Source organism: Pongo pygmaeus, chromosome 4 (assembly GCF_028885625.2).
Source record: "Pongo pygmaeus isolate AG05252 chromosome 4, NHGRI_mPonPyg2-v2.0_pri, whole genome shotgun sequence".
Lineage (NCBI taxonomy): Eukaryota > Metazoa > Chordata > Mammalia > Primates > Hominidae > Pongo > Pongo pygmaeus.
The window spans coordinates 178,646,670-178,664,985 of record NC_072377.2 but is presented as its reverse complement, the minus strand read 5'-3'; positions in this window follow the sequence as shown (position 1 = coordinate 178,664,985).

Genomic DNA, 18,316 nt, shown 5'->3' with positions numbered 1-18,316 from the left:
TCGAAGACAAGGCTTTTGAATTAACCCAATCCAACAAAGAAAAACAAATTTTAAAAAATGAACAAAGCCTCCAGGAAGTTTGGGATTATGTTTAAATGATCAAACCTAAGAATAATTGGTGTTCCCAAGGAAGAAGAGAAATCTAAAAGTTTAGAAAACATATTAGAGGGAATAGTCGAGGAAAACTTTCCCAGCTTTGCTAGAGATCTAGACATCCAAATACAAGAAGATCAAAGAACACCTGGGAAATTTGTCATAAAAAGATGATTACCTTGGCACATAGTCATTAGATTATCTAAAGTCAAGACAAACAAAAGAATCTTAAGAGCTATGAGGTGAAAGAATCAGGTAACCGATAAAGGAAAACCTATCAGATTAACAGCAGATTTCACAGCAGAAACCCTACAAGCTAGAATGGGATTGGGGTTCTATATTTACCTTTCTTAAACAAAACAATTATCAGCCAAGAATTTTGTATCCAGTCCTATGTTCACCCTCCTTAAACAAAACAATTATCAGCCAAGAATTTTGTATCAAGTCCTATGTTTGCCCTCCTTAAACAAAACAATTATCAGCCAAGAATTTTGTATCCAGCAAAACTAGCCTTCATAAATGAAGGAAAGATAATCTTTCAGACAAACAAATGCTGAGAGAATTTGCTACTACCAAGCCAACACTACAAGAAATGCAAAAGGAGCTCTAAATCTTGAAACGAATCCTCGAAATACACAAAAATAGAATGTTCTTAAGGCATAAATCTCACAGGATCTATTAAAACACACACACACACACACACACACAATGAAAAAAAAAACACAAGGCATTTAGGTAACAAATACCACAATGAATAGAATAGTACCTCACATCTCAATACTAACATTGAATGTAAATGGCCTAGATACTTCACTTAAAAGATACAGAATAGCAGAATGGGTAAAAATTCATCATCCAAGTATCTGCTGTCTTCAAGAGACTCACCTGACACATAAGGACTCATATAAACCTAAGGCAAATGGGTGAAAAAAGATATCCCATGCAAATGGACACCAAAAGTGAGCAGGAGTAGCTATTCTTATATCAGACAAAATAGACTTTATAGCAACAGTTAAAAAAAAGACAAAGAGGGACATTATATAATGATAAAAGAACTAGTCCAACAGGAAATATCACAATCCTAAATATACATTCACCTAACACTGGAGCTCCCAAATTTATAAAACAATTACTACTAGACCTAGGAAATGATATAGATGGCAACACAATAATAGTGGGGGACTTCAGTACTCCACTGACAGCACTAGACAGAGCATCAAGACAGAAGGTAAACCAAGAAACAATGGACATAAACTGTACCCTAGAACAAATGGACTTAACAGATATTTACAGAACATTCTACCTAACAACTGCAGAATATACCTTCTATTCATCAGCACATGGAACATTCTCCAAGACAGACCATATGACAGGCCACAAAACAAGTCTCAACAAATTTAAGAAAACTGAAATTATATCAAGTGTGCTGTCAGACCACAGTGGAATAAAATTGAAAATCAACTCCAAAAGGAACCCTCAAAACCATGCAAATACATGGAAATTAAATAACTTGCTCCTGAATGATCATTGGGTCAGCAATGAAATCAAGATGGAAATTTAAAAATTCTTTGAGCTGAACAATAATAGTAACACAGCCTATCAAAACCTCTGGAATACAGTAAAAGCAATGCTAAGAAGAAAGTTCATAGCATTAAATGCCTACATCAGAAAGTCCAAAAGAGCATAAATAGGCAATCTAAGGTCTCACCCCAAGAAGCTAGAGAAACAATCAAACCCAAACCCAGCAGAAGAAAATAAATAACCAAGATCAGAGCAGAATTAAATAAAATTGAAACCAAAAAATACAAAAGATAAATGAAACAAAAAGCATGTTCTTTGAAAAGATAAATAAAATTGATAAACCATGAGATTAACCAAGAAAAGAAGATAGAAGATCCAAATAAGCTCAATTAGAAATGAAACGGGAGATATTACAACTGATACCACAGAAATACAAAAGATCATCCAAGGCTACTATGAACACCTTCAGTTGCATAAACTAGAAAACCTAGAAGAGATGGATAAATTCCTGGAAATATACCACCCTCATAGATTAAACCAGGAAGAAATAGAAACTCTGAACAGACCAATAACGAGCAGCAAAATTAAAAAGGCAATTAAAAAGTTATCAACAAAAAAAAAAATCCAGGACCAGACAGATTCACAGCTGAATTATATCAGACATTCAAAGAAGAGTTGGTACCCATCCTATTCACACTATTCCAAAAGACAGAGAAACAGGAAACCCTTTCTAAGTTATTCTATGAAGCCAGTATCACCAAAAACAGGAAAGGACATAACAAACAAACAAACTACAGACCAATATCCCTGATGAACATAGACGCAAAAATCCACGAAATACTAGCTAATTAAATCCAACAGCATATCAAAAAGATAATCCACCATGATCAAGTGGGTTTCATACCACGGATGCAGAGATGATTTAACGTATACGAGTCAATAAATGTGACACACCACAAAAACAGAATTAAAAACAAAATTCACATGATCATCTCAATAGATGCAGAAAAAGGATTTGACAAAATCCAGCATTCCATTTATACATCCAGCAAAGGACTAATATCCAGAATCTATAAAGAACTCAAAGAAATCAACAAGAAAAAAAAAAACAAGCAATCTTGTCAAAAAATGCAATAAGGACATAGACAGTTCTCAAAAGAAGATCTACAAATGGCTAATAAGGATATGGAAAAATGCTCAACATCACTAATTATCAGGAAAATGCAAATCAAAACCACCATGAGGTACCACCTTACTCCAGCAAGAATGGCATTATCAAAAAATAATACATGTTGGCTTGGACATGGTGAAAGGGGAACAGTTGTACACCGTTGGTGGGAATGTAAACTAGTACAACTACTATGGAAAACAGTGTGGAGATTCCTTAAAGAACTAGAAGTAGATCTACTGTTTAATCCAACAATCCCACCACTAGGTATCTACCCAGAGGAAAATAAGTCATTATATGAAAAAGATACTTGCACTCACATGGTTATGGCAGCACAATTTGTAATTATAAGAATATGGAACAAGCCCAAATGCCCATCAGTCAACAAATGGATAAAGAAAATGTTATATATATATAAAATGAAATACTACTCAGCCATAAAAAGGAATGAAATAATTGGAGACCATTATTCTCTCTTTTTTTTCTGTTTTTTTGAGACAGAGTCTTGCTCTATTGCCCAGGCTGGAGTACAGTGTTGCAACCTTGGCTCACTGCAACCTCTGCCTCCCAAGTTCAAGCGATTCTCCTGCCTCAGCCTCCCGAGTGAGACCATTATTCTAAGTGAAGTAACTCAGGAATGTAAGTAACACAGATATGGAAGTAACTAAGTGAAGTAACTCAGGAATGGAAGTAACTCAGGAATGAAGTAACTCAGGAATGGAAAACCAAATATCATATGTTCTCACTCATTAGTGAGAGCTAAGCTATGAAGATACAAAGGCATAAGAACCATACAATGGACTTCAGGGACTCGGGGGAAAGGGTGGGAGGGGGCAACGGATAAAAGACTATACATTGGGTACAGTGTACGCTGCTCGGGTGATGGGTGCACTAAAATCTCAGAAATCACCACTAAAGAACTTATTCATGTACAAAAACATTAATTGATTTTTTTAATGTAAAAAAATACAGATATATGGAAACCTTTCCAGTAGCCCCATCAGACTCCTCTCATGTCTCATTGCCCAGATTTGGGCCACATGCTAAAACTGAGACCAGTCACTGGTTCATGAAAGGATTAGCATGATTGGCCTAGACCATCCATGGGTCCATATGTGGTCCTATTTTGCACATGATTAGCATGCAGTTTTATCACATGGAATTTACCAGGCAATCTTGACAGCACCTATACCCTGTTCAACAGAGGAATCCACTGTTCACATGTTTGGATGCCATAGCAAAGTCAAATAGCTATAAAAGTTTCTAAACACTCTCCATTTCTATACTTATTACACAGCAGTAGTAAATAGTTTGCTGCAGAACAGCACTGCTCAATGGACCACACTTTGAGTAACAGTGGCTTAGACTACTCAGAATCTCCTCCTACACCTAGGATGGAGTCAGCTCCCTGACACATGTGAAGCTAGGGTGGAGACCTTAGAAAATCACGGATATGTTGTCAAGGCACAAAGGCAGAAAGGAAGCTGGGTAGGCAACTTGTAGTTCATTACACTGTACTTCAACAACCAGCTGAGAGCAGGTCACCATTCATACACAACTTTGAACACAACTCCACACACTGAGATGGTGTCCTCACTGCATACAGCTGCCTTGTCCTTCTCTAAGGCAGAATGAGATAATACTCCCATTCCTGACTAGAAGCAAAGAATCTGGCCACAGGTGATAGGGAGGGAAAAGATTATTTGGGGTATCTGACCTGGGTCAGTTAGGCTAGGCTAGGCTGCCATAACAAACAACTCCAAATTCCCAGCAGTTTATGACAGTAATGGATAATTTCTCACCCATGCTACATGGCCACTGTGAGTTGGCTGTGGCTCTGCCCCACATCTGCCTTATCTGGGGACCCAGGAGGATGGGGCAGCCTTTATCTGGAACAGTGCTAATTTTGTGGTGAAGGGGAAAAGAACATAGGAAGCCACAAGATGATTCCTTAAGCTTTTCCCAGAAGTATCAATCTTCACTTCCCTCACATTGCATTAGCCATAACAAGTCACATGGCGAAGCCTGAAGTTAATGGGACAGAGAAGTAGAATCTTCCCTGACGAGGACCATGGACATTTTTGAACAAGAGCACAATCTCTCATGGCCCCTTCCTGAGCCCGGGTGCCACATCCATGGAGAATGGTTTTTTTCCCCACATCACCTAGATTGGAAAGTCTTTCCTGGTTGAGGACACCGTCGATGTTTTGTTGTGACTCTCCTCACAGAATAAATACTCCAAGGTGGCTTTTCCCAGCTAAATAAATACAGAGGTTCAAAGTGTTGGGGGTGGGGGGGTGCTGTGTATCCACTATGTTCTAGATACTCTGCTAGATTCCTTCCATATGGTTTATAAACATTCTTACAATCACCCTCTGAAAGCAGGCATAACTTTACAGCAGAGGAAACAGGCTCAGGAATAGTGCGTAACTTGTCCTAACTGTTAAAGCTAGAAAAGACCATGGAAATAGTGACTGTTTATACTATCATCAGTATTATTAAAATGTCTGCCTTTTATCAAGAATTCTTCCATACCCAGTAGTGTTATTTACTTCACTTGGATAATCTCATTTGAATTTTACAACAATCTTATGACAGAATTGCTAATATTTTTATTATTCTATCAGTGAGGAAATTCAGGCTTTGAAAGAAAAAGAAAGTTGCGCCCAACTTGTGAAAAAGGGGCAGAGTTCGGGGCAGAGTTCGGGGCAGAGTTCGGGGCAGAGTTCGGGGCAGAGTTCAGGGCAGATCCCAGATGCGCCCAGGGTCATTCTCTAACCCCCAGAGCACAGCATTTCTCAATGAGTAAAGAACTCATGAGGGCATCAAAGCTTTCCCTGGACCATATAGGAAGGAATGGGGAAAGGCCTCCCCTGCAAGCCAGAGAGGAGAGGAAAAGGAATGCCTGGTGGGGATATGGGTGCAAGGACGGGCATTGGGCCATTTGCATTCCACATCCTTCTAAAGAAGACCCCTCCGCGGCCGGGCGTGGTGGCTCACGCCTGTAATCCCAGCACTTTGGGAGGCCGAGGCGGGTGGATCATGAGGTCAGGAGTTCGAGACCAGCCTGGCCAACATAGTGAAACCCCGTCTCTACTAAAAATACAAAAAATACCAGACGTGGTAGCAGGCGCCTGTAATCCCAGCTACTCGGGAGGCTGAGGCAAGAGAATCACTTGAACCTGGGAGGCGGAGTTTGCAGTGAGCCGAGATTGCGCCGTTTTACTCCAGCCTGGGTGACAATGCGAGACTCCGTCTCAAAAAAAAAAAAAAGACCCATCTGCGTCTTCTTCAATGTGTTGTTTTTCTTTCATAATATCGTGGCCATAGGATGCCCCAGCTGAGGTGGACATACGTTGTTTTCCTGCCTAGAGTTCCCTCTTTTAAAAACAGCGCCTCCCTTTTCCTTTGGGGAACAGCCTCTCCCACCTGGGTCTGTGTGGGCTTCGTGGTCATCATGGAGCAGACGTCTCCACTTTGAGCAGCGTCACTTGTGATTCATCTTAGCTATGGAAATGCCAGCCAAGGAGACACCCATTGCCCTGGGGGAAGATAGGATTTATTTGGGAGCCATTGTCTGTCCCTCTTCAAATTCTTTGATACACAGAAGTCAGAAGGCACCAAGGAGGAGAGGGGCAAATTTGCTCGGAAGCCGTGGTGGTCATGGATCATGTGTTTGGGCTGCTCATTTTGGCGGGAACCCTCTACCACAGAAGCCTGCATGGTGGGTAGAGACTTCTTCTACTACAAACACTGACATTCACTTCCCAGCTTCCTTCGTGGCTAGGAGTTGGCACGTGGACTAGGACTTCTCCAATCAGACACACCCCTCTCAGGACATCAGCATGGGCACTAGTGACACGAGAAGCAGGGTCTTCGTGGAATCCATTCTAGCAAGGAGCTGTTCCTCCACTGGGCAGAGACACAACCGCCTGCGTCACCAATAACACCCGACGGCTACTGCTTGATAAATATTTCATGGGTGAACTAACAAATAATACTAGTAGCAGCCCTGGTATTATCGGTGATGCATGGTATAGCGTCTCTCTGCCCAGTGGAGGAACAGATGTGTCCTCACAGGGCTGGCTCTGAGGTGTGTTTTGGGAAATTGTTCTGCCTGGGTGACCCCACGCCTGGGTCTCTGGCCCGCCCAAAGACTCTGGGAGCTACTCAATAAACAGGACTTTAAGAAATACTTTTCTGCTTCACCTGGCCAGGTTTGGCTCCTGTCATGTGTGTAAGGACCCTGGCTGAGGATAGAGAAGGCAAAGCGGGTCATGAGCAAAAGGATCTGAGAGGAGGGGGCCCTCCAGAGCTCACTTCACCTCTCTCTGGCTGCAGCCTAAGCCCTGGAGACTGACAGTTTCTTGCATAATGTTAAGGGAGGAAGGGCTGAGGCCAGAAGAGAGATGCTGACCATGCTGCTAAATTAGGCAATGGGGCTTCAAGGCACAGGTTAAAAACACAAGTGACCTCTTTTGGGCACCAAGATGGAGAAAAAGTTATACCAGTTACCCTTCATCACTTCAATAACACCTCTTCAGAGGTGAAATTCAAGGACTTGTGGTTAGTTGAAGGAGGGGGAAGATGTGAAAATTAGGGACAATGGAGCGCCCCCTGCCACCCTCGAACTGAGAAAAGGGCAAATTGATCGCCAACTCCACCCACAGGTCCTGGGGCTGAGTGATTGTCTCAAGTATGAGCCAGACATATGAGGAAACTGGACAAGGGCCCTTCATGAAGGGCAGGGCACCATGGTCCTGGGTGCAGAGAGCCCCCAGGGCCCCCAGCGACAGCCCCTTCTGTGTCAGCACATGCCACAGAGTCAGGCTTCCAGAAAGCCTTGAGCTTTGCAAACACAGGGTCTGGGGAATTCCAGACATTCTGAGTGGCCACATGGTCAGCACACCCCGTGTTCCAGCTAGGAAAGCCCTCCGAAGGCTCTCCTGGAATTTGAATTATTTGCCTGTAGGTTGTTTAGAGATTTTCAGTGGAGAATTGGGGTTTTAATTCAGAGAAGCCAAGCGTACACATTTAAAATGCCAATAAGCAAAAAGCTAGTTATTGATATGTCAAGAAAAAGTCAGGCAACCCACACAGAAATCTTCAGCTCTAAATTTACAACTGCAGCCAACTTCTGAACTTCGAGTCCCCCTACAAAGCCGAGGTCGGTGGGCCCCCACGCTAGAGAAATGAGTCTGTTTTTTCTGATGCAAGTGTTCTAAAATGGATGGTTCTGATGTTTGCACAACTCTGTGAATAGACTAAAAAGCATTTGCATGTACACCTTAAAAGGGTGAATTGTATGGTATGTGAATGATAGCTTAATAAAGCTGTCACCACACATACAAGGGGCACAGAGAGCGTAGAGTAGGGTTTGAATCTCAAACTTCCCACGCACTGGCTGCGGGACTTGGAGCAGGTCACTAACCCTAGATAAGCTTTGCTTCCTCAATCTCTAAAGTGATGATCAAATCATAGTTATGTTGTGGAATCAACATACGGGGGAAATGAGAGAGGTCTGTGACATTGCCTGGCCCATGGAACGCACTCTATGAATGTGTGCCTTACCAAGTCCCTGTTACTGCCAGACATAGGGGACACAGAGATAAATCAGACTGCGCTCCTGCCTTCAAAGAGGAAGCAGCTGTTTGGAAGACAAGTTTGGGAGACAAGCAGTGACATTTTAGGGTCATCAGTGCTGTGATTCAAAGACAAAATCCATGCAGTGGAACCAGAAAATGGAGGGGAGGAGGGCCGGAGGGCTCAGGGAGGACAATGCCACTCCTTGGACCCAGCTTCCCTGACCACCGAATCTCCACAACCCCATTACTGCCTCTCTATTGCCCTCCTTTGTTTCTCCCCAGCATCACCTGAATGTGTTCTCATTCATTTACTTGGGCGCTCCCTTGATGCCTGTGTCACTCCCACCTAGACTGGCAGCCCCATGAGAGCAGGGACCTTGTCATTCTTGGTCACTGCTGTGTCCCTGGTGGCCAGAATGGTGTCCTGTGCTTAGTAGACACTTGGTATTTGCTGGAAGAAATACAGCATTAAGATGAGGCTTGGAGGGTACCTGGGAACTAGCCAAGTGAAGAAGCCAGAAAGGGCATTGTAGGCTGAGAGCACAGCAGCCAAGCTACCATTGCTGGAGACTGCACAGAGTAAGGAGGGGGACAGGAGGGGGATAGCAGGGGATGGAGATGGAGACACAGGGAAGGGCAGCCCCAAGATGAGGCTTGGCTCTCACTCCAGGGCTCTCACCACTACAGAGATCCCCCTCTCTGTTGGCTCCAGTCTATGAAAAACCCCCACAGATCCTGGTAGGCGTGCTGAGTGCAGCTGGTGCATTTCTATAGCAACCGTCACCATGGCACCAGAGGCCTGGATCCAACTTCCGGCTCTGCTGAAGCCCTGAGCTCCTGTTACCCGCCCCCGCTACCCTGAGCATCCTTTTTCCCACAAGGTAGAAAGGATATGTGGCTGGGGTCCTGCAAGGAGAGCTGTGGCCAGGATGCGGGGCACAGGGTCACAGGATTAAACATCACATGTGTTAGGACAGACACAGCTGCCAAAGGTGGACACAGACTGAATGTTCACTGGTGATTCGAATTTGCATTGCTTTTCTCAGATGGGGGTAGGGGGTTGGGTTTGAATATGTAGCAAGGCGTGGAGCAGACTGGCCTCTATGTGGGCTGGCAGGGAGTGGTGGGGGGCTCTGGGTAGGAGGCCTAGGATGTAACCCCAGCCCCTGAGGCCCCCAGACCTGTGGCTTCTCTGAGCTTCACTCTCCCAGTCTATAAAATGGAAAGGGTAAACACTGATGCTATCAGCCCATTTCAGATATCAGAGAAAGAAGCAATGTGCCTTGCACCTTTTAGGTGCTTGATAAATATGCCATGAGTGAATTAATAAGTAATATTAAAAGTAATATCACCTCTCAGTCAACAAAGCTGTGAGTCTCAGTCCCCTTCTCTCCTCCCCGCTCCACATTCTGTTCAAACCCAATTCTGTTGCATCAGCTTCAGACCCATCTCCTCCTCTCTGCCATGTCCCTGCCTCTCACCTTAGAGGTCAGGTCGCAGAGGAAGCACTGGTTACCAAGTCACAGACCTGAGTTCTAATCTGCCACTATAAGTTGCTGGCCTTGTGACCCTGGGCAAGTTGAGTCATGTGCCTATGCCCCAGTTGCACAACTGCCTGCTTCTACCGAGATCCCTTTGGTTGAAAGACTCGGAAACCAAACCAGGCTGGCTTAAGCCCAAAGGAGGGATAAGGTGAGGGTTGTGAGATTTAGCAAATAAAAATACAGAATGCCAGCTCAATTTGAATTTTGGATAAAGAACTAACAATTTTTTGGCCAAGCATGGTGGCTGACACCTGTAACCCCAGCACTTTGGGAGGATGAGGCAGGAAGATCACTTGAGGTCAGGAGTTCGAGACCAGCTGGGCCAACATAGTAAAACCCCATCTCTATTAAAAATACAAAAAAAAAAAAACTTGGCCAGGCGTGGTGGCATGCTCCTGTAATCTAGCTACTCAGGAGGCCGAGGCAGAAGAATTGCTTGAACCTGGGAGGCGGAAGACGCAATGAGCCAAGATTGTGCCACTGCACTCCAGCCTGGGCAACAGAGTGAGACTCTGTCTCAAAAAAAAAAAAAAAAAAAAGAACTAATAACTTTTTTAATATAGGTATGTCTCAAATATTGCACAGGGCATACTTGTATTAAAAAAAATCATTATCAGACAATCAAATTGAACTGGGCAACCTGTTTTCTCTGGCAACCCTAGGTGGGCGGATACTTACCAGCTCATGAAACAAGCTGGACCCAGGGGCTCAGGTGACATCGTGACATCATGAGGAGGCTCTCTCTCCCCCACTGCCATCTCTGGGCTTTGCTTCTGTAGCCTCAGGGAGGCTTATCCCCTGTGAGGGTAAAAATAGCCATCAACTGCCCCTGCTCCTGAGGACTGGTTACAGAAGACTTCCTCCCTCCTCCTCTGCTTCCCACCCTGTGCCCACGCGGAGCCCTAGCCCTGCCTCAGGGATCACCCTTGTTTACCAAGCTGCAGCTTGCTGTTTGAGCAGCTCTTCAGAGGCCGCCTCTGACCTGGCCATCCACAGCTAGCTCTCCATACCTAAGCCACTTCGCCTCCAGATTTTAGTTTCCTAATCTGTGGGGTTAGAGGACTTGACCTGCCAGGGGTCACAAACTCTAACAATACTAGAGTTTAGGCCAGGACTTTAAATAAATAGGCTCCTGGAGACAGCAGCCTCATCTAAAGGGAGGAGGTACAACTCAGCTCTTGTTCTTTGCTGTCAAGCAGGAAAGCAGGCCCAGGATTGCCAATGCTTCAGATTCTCAGAAAGAACTAGAAATCTGGATATTTAAGGAAGAATTTCTCAATTTTGAGTGGTGGTCCCCCATTGCAATCTAGAGCTGGGCTTCTCAGAGGGGTTGCTGGAAACTGCATGCCATGGAATGCCTGAGGGTGCTATTTAAAATGCGGATTCTCTGGCCCCACCCAGAACCTCTGGAACCAGCACCTAGAAATCTGCCTTTTAGCAGGCACCTTCAGATGACGCTTAGGCCCATTAAAATGTGAGGACTACAAATCCTGGATTTTCCATTTTAATAAGGTTGGCCCTTCATTTGCGCCCATTACAATGGGGACAGCAGCACATCTCCCTTAGCATTTTCTCCTCAACCATTCCACCCTCTACCCCAGTGCAACCTCAGAGCTTAGCAGTTGAAGGAACCAGGGCTTTGTGGAGCAGGAGCACCTGCCACCTGCACAACCCAGAGAGAAGGGACTTCGATCCCCATTTTAATCACAGATGAGAAACCTGAGACTCCAAGAGGGGAGGTGACTTGCCCAAAGTCACAAAACCGACAGTGGAGGAGCTGGAGTTCAAATCCCAGTCCATGTGACATCACAGCCCCCTGGGGAACTTTCCACCAAGCCAAACTGTCTCTCCTCAAGTGGAAACAGAAGAAAGGCAATCATCATGTTGAGAGAACACTGTTGGTTCAGAGATCCTCTCTCCCGAAGTCAGATGCTAGCATGACCAGTGCAGAGCGGCTGATCATCTATGACAGAGGAGGGGGAACTCAGCAGGGTCCTGAGAAGGAGAGGGGGGAGGCAAGGCAACCTTGATAAAAGCGGATGGCTCCCGGGAACAGGACAAGGGCTGCTGCAGACATCAGTTCTGATGCACCCCCATGTCCATTCAGTGCCCACAGCATCTCCCAGAAACACGGGGAGTGGCTGTCTGGCTCTGACCTTCACCATCTAGCCCCCATGCCTACCACCTGGGAAGTTGAGCTTGAGTTAACTATTGCAACTGTGAAGTCTTAACTCACAGGGAGATCAGGCATACAGCAGCTGGGGGTCCTACTGCACTTTGTTGTGGTCTCTATCTCTGGCTACCATTAGATCAATCAGTGCACATGCATGTCATCTGGCCATGGTTTAGTGAGGTGCAGATTTGCAGTGAACACTCGCTGAGTACCTCCTGTAGGCTTTGTGCTTTGTTAGGCACAAATGACTGGAATTTGATGTGCTGTGTTCCAACAGAACACAAAAGGCAAGCCGCCCCCAAAGTGCTATGGGAATAGACAGGAGAGAGGTGAACTTCACATGGGAAGGATGCAGGGCAAGCTTGTGAAGGAGGTGGCCTTGGAGCTGGGATGGCAAAGATGTGTTGGAACTGAGCCACACAGAAATGAGAAGGTTAGGGCATTCTCTGTGGCATAAACTGTGAGCCAAAGGCATGGAACTGATTCTAGCCCCCATTAATCCTGCCTCCCTGACACTTCCTGTCTGTCCCGGAAGCCCAGCACATCCCAAATCTCAATTATTCACACAAACCCCTCCTGGTGTTTGCTATATTCACATACAAACTGTGCTCTTATTTGTTTCACATTTTTCTTTAAGTCAACTCACCAATTTTTATTTTATAGAATTTATGTGAAGAAGAATCTCTCACAACAGTAATTGGAAAATAGGTTGCACTTGCTATAAATAGATGGCCACCATAAAAATAAGAACACCGAAAGCAAAAGAATGCTACTGAAATGCAGCCAGATTTCTGCTGCCCTGGAGAGATGCTGAGTCTGCAGCCTGTTCTCTCTCCGGTAAAGAGAATCACGAGTGTTAAGAGGCATTAGGGATACCCCAGCACCATCATGAGACTCTCCTTGATCTAATCAGAAGGATAGAGAGAGGACTGAATAAGAGAACTACTTTCTTTAATGCTTTATCTGTGTCCCTGAAGAAAATCTAGATACTACTAGCATTCCCCACCCACATTTTGGGAAACTGAGTCCCAGCTGAAACCTGAGACCAACTACATGTGTACCTCCATGGTTTCCCATATACTGTTACAATCGTGCCCTGGGAGACCTTAAGCTCCATGGCTCATGGTTACCTGAGGGCTGCCATGGTGGGTGAGCATTGAGCGTAACAGTAATAACAACGACCAAGAACCGCCACAACAGCAGCATCCACCAAGCACCATAGCAGGTAGCACTCACTGAGTTCCTACTGTACTTCAGACACTGTAATGAGCCTTTGCCCCTATTACATTATTTCATCGTCGCAGTTGTGCCATGCCCATTTTTCCAGATGAGAAAACTGAAGAGAGGCACAGAATGGTCAAATATTTGCCCAGAAGCAATTCCGTCCTCCATATGTCCTGAATTCCCATACATGACTTCATTTATTTACTCATTCTTTCATTCAAACATTCATTCAGCAGATATGCCTTCTGTTTCCTTTGATTTCATTAGAAACAATACTGATTTCATCTTAAAATGAAACTTGAAGTCCCTGCTGTCTCCAGCTTCCTACAGGCTTTGACTATCATCCCTCCGCTCCTTCTTGAATGGCTTCCAGTTGCCCTCTGTGAGCTCTGCCATGGTGCAGCTTCCAGATCTCCCATCGGGACCCAGGCACCCATTCCTCTGGATTCTGGGAATGTTGGCTGCTGGTGACTCTTCACTGAGTCCTTCTCTGGGGTTGGCACTAGGCTGAAGAGGACTGCGTGGCCTTAGGTTCTGGCCCCACCCCAGGGAGCAGCCACAATCGCGACTGATCTGCATGGGGGAAAACAACGCAGACCCCTTGCCCCTATTCAAGCCAACTCCATGGGGCCACCCTGGCTCCTGAGCTCGCAGGGGACCAGCTGAGGCCTCAGTGGCAGCTGCGTCACTGTCCAGCTGCTCCCTCTACCCAGCCTTGCCCCCTGCACCCCCCCCACAGGTAAGCTTCTCCTGCTTACTCCCCAAAATGCCATCCATCTCAGTCTGCTTCCTGGGAAACTCAACCTAAGACCCCTTCCGAGGGCACTCATCACATTCAGAGCTGCCACCTGCTCATCTCCCGGCAGCCCCTTCCCAACTAAGACTCCAGCAGAGGAAGCCTGGGAACCTCAGACCTACACAAAGGGCCTTCTGGCACCAAAGCCCCAGGGTCACCTCAACCTCCACAAGCTCAGAAAGCCTTGAAGGTTGTTGGGCTTCTTTATTTATACGTTTTACTACATTAGCTAATTAGCTTTCTTCCCAGGCCCCATTACTGTTCCCTCAAGTGTATCGTGGCCTCAGCTCTAATGACAGGCAGCCACTCAGCCTGGCCAGGGAAGACATTCTCTTTCAGGCCCACAGGGATCAGTCGGGAAGGAGAGAGGAAGGAGAGGGGAGATTGGATTACGGGGTGTCAGGCAAGGGTCACTTCTCCCCCCACCTCTTTCTGCCTTCCAGCAAGGACAGGGAAATCAGCATTTCCCTTCCTGCAGTGGGGCGTCCTTCCTGAGCCAAGAGAAGAAGACCCACGTGGTAAGTGGTCTGCCTTTGCTTGATTCTGAAATGGTCCATTCTAAAAAAGAGCCCACATCTGCCCCAGACTTGACCTCTAATATTTCTTAAGTTTAATTGCAAATTACTGTCTCAGCAATTCCGTAGGCTTCCCAATCTGGCCTGAGCCCAGAGAAAAAGGCAGGAAACAAACGGAATTAGAACCCGCAGGCTGCAGAAGCAATTTGGGATGTGGCATGAGGCTCACGGTAATCATACTTAGCATGAACCAGGCAGGAGAACTCAGCCTACAGAAGCTCCCAGGCCACCAAGTGCAGCCCCTGCTTAGAACCACAGGAGGGGACAACCAGGCAGTCCAGACAGTGTCTTAACGAAGAAAAGAGAACCGGAGAGAAATCGGTACAATGCAGCCTGGCCTGTCATCATCCCCAAAGCCCTGGATACCACAGCTATTTAGTGAGCACCTAGTGTGTGCCAGGCCAGCAGCTCTCAGGCTCTTTGGTCTCAGAACTCTTTTGCACTCTTAAAAATTATTAAAGACCTTAAAGTACTTTTGCTTCTATTTACTACATAATAAATTAAAGCTGAAGAATTGCACAAACATTTATTTATTCAGTAATTTAGAAAACGTAACAAATCCATTCCATGTTAACATATAACATTTTTATAAAAATAAACTATATTTTACACAATAAAGACATTTAATAAAAAGTGCAGCATTGTGGTACATGATTACAAATCTATTTAATATCAGGCTTACTCGAAGACAGCTGAATCTTCATATCTGCTTCTTCATTCAATCTGGTGCCACATCTTGTTTTGGTGAACACGAATGAAGAAAATCTGGCCTGACACAGACATGTAGTTGGAAAAGGGGGAAGTACTTTAATAGCCTTTTCAGATAATTATAGATATACTTCTTTGAGACTACATGAAAAGTTGACAAGTGGGTAAGCGATGTTGCAATGTAAAATCTGAAACCATGTGAATGAACCCTTTCTACTCTGTCACTTTAAAATGCAATGGTCTGGCTTGCCCTTTGAATGGGTCTTTTACCCATGCATGATTTGATAACATCGCGTATTTTGTTCATTTGGAAACTATTGCTTCGCTGCCTCCCCCGCAGATCTTTCAAATATTGACACATTTCATTATACAGTATCAAAAACCATATGCCTCCATATCACCACAGATCTCATGGGAGAAGTGTAATGGGAAGTTGCCACCCTCACGGTTGCAGATAAAATTTTCCAAACTTCTAATTTTCACTTAGCTTGAATTCTATCATTGGCAACAAGTACTGTTAATTGCTTTCTTTGAAGTGCCAGGCTCATTTTGTTACTTTTTGGGAAAACATCTGCCAGAAAACCTATCTAAATAACCATGGGTTGCGCTGTGTGTGTGTGTGTGTGTGTGTGTGTGTGTGTGTGTGTGTGAATTCTTTCAAGTAAAATGAGTGTTCCATGAAAAAAGTGGCTATTTCAGCTCAAACAATCACATGTGCTTCTCCTTGTCATTACCTTCAACCATTGTGCTTTAGTAGGCAGCTGGAGTGAGAAGTGCTTTATGCATACTTTCCATTTTTTCACACAAATTATTAAAAAGACATGCATTCAAGGGTTGAGAATTTTTTAATTAATAATTTTACTGCTTCATTTGGGAGGCCGAGGCATGTGGATCACTTGAGGTCAGGAGTTCAAGACCAGCCTGGCCAACATGGTGAAACCCTGTCTCTACTAAAAATACAAAAAAAAAAAAAATTAGCTGGGCATGGGTGGCACATGCCTGTAGTCTCAACTAGTCAGGAGGCTGAGGCATGAGAATAGCTTGAACCAGGGAAGCAGAGGTTGCAGTGAGCCGAGATTGGCCAACTCAAGCCTGGGCAGCAGAGTGAGACTCCATCTCAAAAAAAATCCAAAAAATCAACAACAACAACAAAAAAACAAATTTTACTGCTTCATTAAGAGTATTTCTAAGTGAAACTGGCATGTGTTTTAATGCAAGCAGGTAATAAGAAGAATACAATGAGTACCTGTACACTTCAGGGCCATTCCCTTGATTTATACTAAGGTGTAAGCAGTTTTACCACCGCCGGTGTAAATGACAACACGATGAAAAAAGAAAATAATATCCTGGAGTTATTATGAAAATAGTTTTCTTTTCTTTTCTTTCTTCTTTTTTTTTTTTTTTTTTTTTTTTTTTGAGACAGAGTCTAGCTCTGTCACCTAGGCTGGAGTGCAGTGGTGCAATCTCGGCTCACTGCAAGATCTGCTTCCCGGGTTCACGCCATTCTCCTGCCTCAGCCTCCCCAGTAGCTGGGACTACAAGCGCCCGCCACCACGCCCGGCTAATTTTTTTGTATTTTTAGTAGAGACAGGGTTTCACCATGTTAGCCAGGATGGTCTCGATCTCCTGACCTCGTGATCCGCCTCCCTCAGCCTCCCAAAGTGCTGGGATTACAGGTGTGAGCCACCGCACCTGGCCCCGAAAATAGTTTTCATTGTGAGGCCCTCTGAAAGGGTTTAGGAGGTCCCCCAGGGTTCTGCAGACCACAGTAGGAGAACCATTTAAGTGAGGGGAGTGTAGCAGTCTCTGAGCCTCCAGAAACTCCCAATCTGGCTGAGAAGAGAGACCATAAACAGATGTAATTACCACATCATGTGATGAGGGCCGGTTGGAGCCATGGCAGATAGAGTGACTTGTTTTCCAGTGGGGAAGTTAGCAAAGGTTTCACTGTGAATTTTTGAAATGGGTCTTGAGGATTGATTAGGAGTTCATACAGAAAGAAAGTGGATCTTTATATTTCTAGTTTCAGAAGGACAGGCCCTAGGAAGGCAAGGCACCAAAAAAATGAAAATAAACAGGACAGTTCATATAATTTTTTTTTTCTTTTGAGTTGGAGTCTCATTCTGTCACCCAGGCTGGAGTACAGTGGCATGATCTCTGCTCACTGCAACCTCTGTCTCCCAGGTTCAAGCGATTCTCCTGCCTCAGCCTCCTGAGTAGCTGGGATTACAGGCACGTGCCACCACGCCTGGCTAATTTTCATATTTATAGTAAAGATGAGGTTTCATCATGTTGTCCAGGCTGGTCTTGAACAACTGACTTCAAGTGATCTGTCGGCTTTGGCCTCCCAAATTCTGAGATTACAGGTGTGAGTCACCGCACCCTGCCCATATGATTAATAAATAAGAATATTGGCCGCCCTCGTGGAATACCTATTACATACCTCACACTTTGCATACATTATATTTACCTCCAAAAACCTATGAAATGCATACAATTATTGTCTTTGTTCAGAGAAGTTAGGAAACTTCCTTAGGGACACAGAGCAAATCTATCAGGAAAATCAAGATTAAAATCAGAATTGGCTCACCCCAAAGCCCACTTTTGTTCTATTTGCTTCCTTCCCTAGAGGAAGCCAAGAAGAAGAGCAGCCTCCTGGGCCACTGCTGCTCCAAACTTCAGCTGTTCCCTGATGTTGACCAAATCAAGCCCAGCCTTCCTGACTTGGCATTCAAGGCTTCCCAGTGCAACTCCACCTCCCCTTTCTAGCCCCACCTCCTGTGAATTCCCAGTTTAGCCACACTGGAATTCTTTCCTCTTACCCAGAGCTATGACCTCCACCGGGAGTCCCTTCCTCCTTTCTCCTTCCATCTTGATTTATTGCTTGAATCCAACCTATCTTTTCAGGCTTACACGTCCCTCCTTTCCA